Here is a 6,486-nt window from a genome sequence, read left to right as displayed (position 1 = left end):
CTATCCTCTTCTCTCCAGATCCGACTGATGCCAAAGCCTGAATGGAACTCTGGAATGGACTCTTGATGGTCAGTGTGGGTGACTGGGACCAGCTGGAGCTGCCTCTCACTCTGGCTGAGTTTTCAGAAGCCCTCTGTCTCATGCCTGCTAATAAATCTCTGGGCATGGACAGGCTGATTGTGGACTTTTACCGCATGTTCTGGGACGTCCATGGCCATCGTCTGGGCCATTGTCTGGGCCAAGTCCTTAGGGAGCAGGGTGCCAATATGCCAATATGACTGGCAGCTCTTTTATCTCCATCCGAGAGGTCTTCCACAAGATCTCTCTGAGCTGCTGGTGTTCTACCAGGACTTCCTCTGGACCTGGAAGCTGGTTTCGGTGACGAGGTCTGTGGCGGCCTCCGAGGGTGGATCTCCTCGCAGAGCTCCTGCTACACAATCTCCAACTCAGTGTGCAGGTGGTGGAGTCCCCTCCAGTGCACCAAAGGCTGGTTCTAGCAGGAGTCACCAGGATCAGAAACCTCCTGGACTGTGACTTGGGGGGATTGGGTGGATCTCCAGGTGCTAGGTTGGCGCATGGGGCTCTCCACCCTTTGAAACTCCTGGCGTGTACTCCAGGAGGTGAGAACAGCCTTAAACCCGAGAGATGCTTTGCATGGGTACTCCCTGCCCACCCTTCACCCCTGGCTCTCCAGATCTTTTCATCAGCCCCCTGCCCCGCGAGCCCCCTAGGCCACCCTCTCTGCACACACTGAATCAGCTGCGAGATTTTCAGCTGTTTCCGAATTGCCAAGGGCATATCTGTTCACATTTGTGCTCCACACTCGCCATTTCCTCACCCTCGTATCCTGCCCTGACACTAAGTGCCGGGACTTTTTGCTGTCTGTTGAAGGTGACAAACCCCATTGGGCCAGCCTCTATTCCATCCTGTTTCCCAGGCCTGCCAGGGATATCAACTGGCAGCTCCTTCATGGAGCCATGAGCATAGGTGTGTACCTAGTGCAGTTCACCCCTTTCCTTGACAGCTGCCCCTTCTGTGGTGTGAGGGAGACCCTGGCACACATTTATCTGGAGTGCATGAGGTTGTAGAACTTTCTCCTAAGGTTCTGGCTGCACTTCTCCCCACACCTTCTGATATATGCACACCCCATCCTTGGCCCCACAAAGTCACGAGACCTCATCAACCTCTTCCTAGTGCTGGCCAAAGTGGCCAGTTACAATACCAGGGAGGGGGTGCTCTGTGATTGTGAGGCCTATTTCTGTTTCTCCCTCCGTTCATACATCTGGGCAGAGTTCCTCTGGGCTACATCCGCTGGCTTCCTAGCCACCTTTTGAGGAGCAGTGGGCACTGTCTGGGGTTCCCTGCTTGGGGTCCCCTTCAGCTTCCCCACTTTTGACCCTTTGACCCCCCCCCTCCTATCTGTTCCTGTATTTTCATTTGTTTTCCACTGTAATTAGTTGAGTCCCGGGCTCAGTAGCTCCTCCCCTTAAGCTGGGGGAGGGGCCTTCAGCTGTAGGTGGGTGCGAACACTTCCCAGAACAAAATAGGAGCACTTTCTCTGGTAGCCTTCTGGCCTGACCTCATCACACTGACCAGCACCACAGACTCCCCTGGGACTTAGTCAAGCTGGATTCTTTCCTCTTCTAATTAATCATCAGTGACTGCCTATTTTAGCCTGTAAAAATCTCTGTGGCTACATCTGTGCAACTGCATAGTCTGCAGATCGTGCATTCATAAAACTTGTGTAAGCCCACATACAGTTAATGGGGTTGGGAGCACAATTCTAAAACAATGGAATTGACTGTGTATTACACATAGGTGTAATCAAGGTCCTAATTTGGTGTGCAAAACCTCTGTTACTGGTCTGGACCATGAAATGTGAAGGACCCAGCTTGATCTGCAAACCCAAGGTTAGCTTGTGTGGATGACAGTTGGTGTTATAGTCAATTACAGGGGGGATGGCTTGAGCAAAATTGATCTGGAGATTAGCAGTAAACAATGCAGACTGACCCCCATGCTTCCATTCTCAGAAAGTTATTCTTCAGGGTAGTATGGGACTTCAGGTTCTATGGGACTTCAGGTTCAAACTTCAGGTTTGCCATATTTCTCTTTCTCATCCATAAATTTGTGTGAATGTTGAGGCATGGGGAGCGTGATTTGGAAAGAAGATGGACAAATGGCTTTAGGTGAGGGATATGCATATACAAATTAATGCGAGTCAGATTTCAGAGAGTTTGGGGCTGTGTGTGTCAGTTATGACCCCATTGTAACAGTCTGCACCCCAGGATGAAAATGTGAGGATAAAATGAAACAACCTATGGTAAATATTTCCATTGATTTTTATGAAGATAATGCTTTCAATACTTTTGAGTAGTCCAGTAGTCAGGTCTTGGTATTCTAGATACAGATGCCAAAGGCATCTTAATTTATAAATGAATACAAAATTAGCATTGTTAAAAGAGAGACTTTCAGATGAAGTACTAAGGGTGGCAATGAAGTAAGTGCACATAGCTTTGTTTGAGAAATGTTCTATTCTTGCAACATAAGTTGTCTCTTGTGGTTGTCTGGTAACATTGGAAGTATTTTATTTTTCTGTAGGCTGCAGGCATGGCTTTCTGCCACCACAAACATGTACTAAAACGGTATTTCCTTTAGATTGAAACAGTTTACAGTTAAGACCTAATGTCCCTGACACTGATCATAACTATTCTATGATGTGAACTCTCATAAATTGAATCTAAAACCACCAATATTGTGTGTTTGATCTTCAGCTCAGTTTTTTAATGATGTAATCCCTTTACATTTCCTCCAAATGAAAAATAGAGAGATAACCACGGAGTATTAGATCTCTAAAAAACAGACTTTACTTTAGGTACCAGTTAGAGAAATGGTTGTCTGGGTCCTTGCTTTTGTGTTTTAATTTAATTGGTGGCTTAAAGATCAGGGTGTAGAGAAATGTGAAATTTAACATCATTCCATATTGTCAAAGTCAATGAATGTAATGATTTACTTTCCATTGTGCCTATAGCAGGGAATGATATGGCCTTTTGAGGTCCCTTCCATCCTATAGACGCATACACTATAAGGTCAGAAGGGACCATTATGGTCTTCTAGTCTGACCTCCTGCATAACGCAGGCCACAAAACTTCACCCACTCACTCCTGTAATAGACCCCTAACCTAAATAATGATTTAAAGACTTCAAGGTACAGAGAATCCACCAGCAAGTGACCTGTGCCCCATGCTACAGAGGAAGGTGAAAACCCCCCAGGGCCTCTGCCAATCTACCCAGGGGTGAAATTCCTTCCTGACCCCAAATATGGCGATCCATTAAACCCAGAACATATGGGCAAGACTCACCAGCCAGACACCCAGAAAGAATTCTCTGTAGTAACTCAGAACCCACCTCATCTAACATCCCATCACAGGCCATTGGGCATATTCACCACTAGTAGTCAAAGACTAGTCAATTGCCAAATCAGGCTGTCCGATCATATCATCCCCTCCATAAACCTTGTGTGTCTTTCACATCATTTTCCAGCACAAATGAGAAGCTGTTACTTTCAAAGTTCTGATACTACCATGGCTTATGTGGTGAAGAGAATGGTCACTATCAGGAGAATGAATGTTGAATTTGCCTTCCAGGTGCAGAAAATGACCTATGTGGTGGTACTTAGTGTTGGAATGTATTACACACTGCAGAACATTTTGTGTTGAGTCACATGTATCATTACTGGATTTTCCTGTGACTATAATCTGAGGTAGTCCAGACCTTGAGGAATTGTGAGGCAGTGAAAACTGCACATATCTTGCATATTAAATTGCAATATGAGAAAAATCCTCCCTAGATTGCAGAGCTGGTCAGAAATGGGAACTTCAGTTCTGCAGGAAATTCTCATATTTTTCCATGCCAAAGCCAAAATTTTCCTACAAATTGAAAATTCTGAGAAATTTCAAGTTTAGGATGATCAAAATGAGTTGCTTCAATAAGCTAAAATGTTTTGCTTTGGTTTTAAAATTGACTCATTTCAGCTGGAGTCTTATATAATATAAATTGAAATGGTAAAGTTAGTGCAAAACATTTTACCTCACTGAAATGACATGTTCTGATTTTGCCTTCCCCTGTGAAATTTTCAGTCAGCATGTTCCTGGGAAACTATTAAACAGTTCCTGCACTTCACCTCAGAGCTGACTATGTTTCAGTAATGGGAGATCAGTTTCCTATATTGTATGTATATTCTAAAGTGCTCTGGGCTCCCTATGAGTGAAAGGGACCATTGAAATGTTATCATTAGCTCCACATCATACAATGGGTCTACTCTCAAGACTGAAGTTTGCAAGATCAACCTTGTTGTATTGCTGCAGGCAGTTACTGAACAAGTCCCCTACACTTCCCAACCTCTCAGTGATTTATTTACAAAGGAATGGGTCAGCACATCTTTGGATGGAATGCAGCTCTTGACATGTAAAATCCTTCAAAAGCACATGGTTTCATATCTTGAAGAAATCAGCTGTAAGCACAGAATCTTGAATTCCGGAACTGGCAGGAATCTGTACTGTAAGGAAAGGTGAGGAAGAACCAACTTGTGAGTGATCTTGTTTTAGAACAGATGGATTTGTGGTGTTTGTGGGCCCCGGTACTTCTTTGGTCCTGGATATATTGCTCACAATGCCAAGACAGAATGGGAAATCCATTTTTCTTTCTGTGAGAACTTGGCATAGGCTCTGTCTATGTACCCATCACTAGATAGTTGAGCTGCTGCATATTTTTCTGCATTTTGGGCAAGTGTGGGGAATTTTAATGTTCATGAGAGAAGTAGTTTATGGCAGGTATTGCAGATTTGCTGATGTACCTCAATTCTGCTCTACTACAAGAGTCTGGTAATTTTTTCAGTCACAGCAGTGTATTTCATCTCTGGATCTTGTGCTGCTTTTACAGTCCTGACCTAATTAGATTTCACACCATTCCTGTAAGGTAGCTATTATCTGTTTTACAGATGTGGAAACTGAGGCACAAAGCAGTTGAGTCATTTGTTCAAGGCTGTGTATTCAACATATCAGCAGTGAGCTGTGCATAGTTCTATGCAGGAGGCTAGAATACCACTCTCTAGTTTTCATGCCCAGATCATCGTAAACCCAAAACTCTTCCGGCAGAGTTGCCAATGGTGAAAAAGGATGTAGTAACTCTATATAGTGGAAAATTGAGAGCAGAAAATATGTTCCTCATGTGACTTAAATCAAATTTAAACGCAGGATTCCAGAGGCAAAAGTCTAGTACATTGGGTACAGTAAATTAGTGCTTGGTTAATCCTCAGTGGGGCCTGTATCCAATATGAACCAAATATCAAATCAAAGTGTTTGTGGCAATCCTGGCTCCCTGCCAATGCTCTCTCTAGACTCGCATGGATGCCAGCATTTTCTAGAGGTGGGGTCGCCTGGGTATCTTTAGATGCAAACTTTGTGGGTCTATAGCCTCCAGGTTTTACTTTCATCTGGCCCTGGGTGGAGTGCTATACAGCTAATGTACCCATTCTGATGTATGGAATATGTGCTGATAAGAAAAGTATATATTGGTGAGAATAAAGCTTCCAGCAAATGAATGATAATCTATTAACTGAGCAGCTTCAAAATGGGGCCATATTTGTTTGGTGCGTTTAAAGTTCAGCCCTTGTTCAAGACAGGAGAAAAGGTATTTTAAACACTGTGGAAAAATACCTAATCTAGTTTCTTCTTTGCACTTGTTGTGTAAATACAAGATAAGAACAGTACTCCCAAGGTTACTGCAAACAGCCATCACTACAGAGTACAAGCTAACATTTACGAAAACTTATGTTGACATAAAAAGCAGCATCGCTGCAGTAAATTGCGGTAAACAAAACGACTTGTTTCTTGGCGTTTACAAGTCAAAAGTTTTAAACAATGAGATGTAAACTGTTTAAACATTTTACTAGATCTCAGTGCCCAAAGAACAGTCTTTTTAAAGTTTTCCTCTTTTATAATGTTATGTACAGTGCAAATGCATGCGGAGGGAATAGCTATTTTGAAGCATAACATCATTATTGTTTTCTGAATCTGGGGGTCAAAAGGCACATAAAGGTCATTGTGATTTGACTTGCACGTTTCACTATAGGGAACTTAGCAGGCAAAGAAATCAGACTGATTTTAATAGTAGGTTTGCAAGCTGTAATTGATTGACCCTGCAAATGGAACTTGCTAGAGAACTTTGGAAACTTTGTCACAATGAAGCCTTGACCAGTTAGTTCTTCATGAGAATTTACCCTGGAACTGTTTGTTTTTTTTGGTCAGCTGTAGAATTTAGTGAACAGTTCTGTTTGCTGTACAAGAAGGGAGAGGATCCAGCTCTGACTGACCAATTGGTGTGCATGTGTGGGCAGAAAATTGGAATGAAAGGGAGAGGAGAGACCTGGTAAGCCAGAGAGATTCAAGTAAACCTTCTCCAGCACCTGTGCCCTTCTTCCACTGTTTC

Source organism: Emydura macquarii, unplaced genomic scaffold (genome assembly GCF_026122565.2).
Source record: "Emydura macquarii macquarii isolate MOO-44397 ecotype Brisbane River unplaced genomic scaffold, CSIRO-AGI_Emac_v2 contig_369, whole genome shotgun sequence".
Lineage (NCBI taxonomy): Eukaryota > Metazoa > Chordata > Testudines > Chelidae > Emydura > Emydura macquarii.
The sequence above is the reverse complement of the archived record's forward strand: the minus strand, read 5'-3'. Positions refer to the sequence as shown.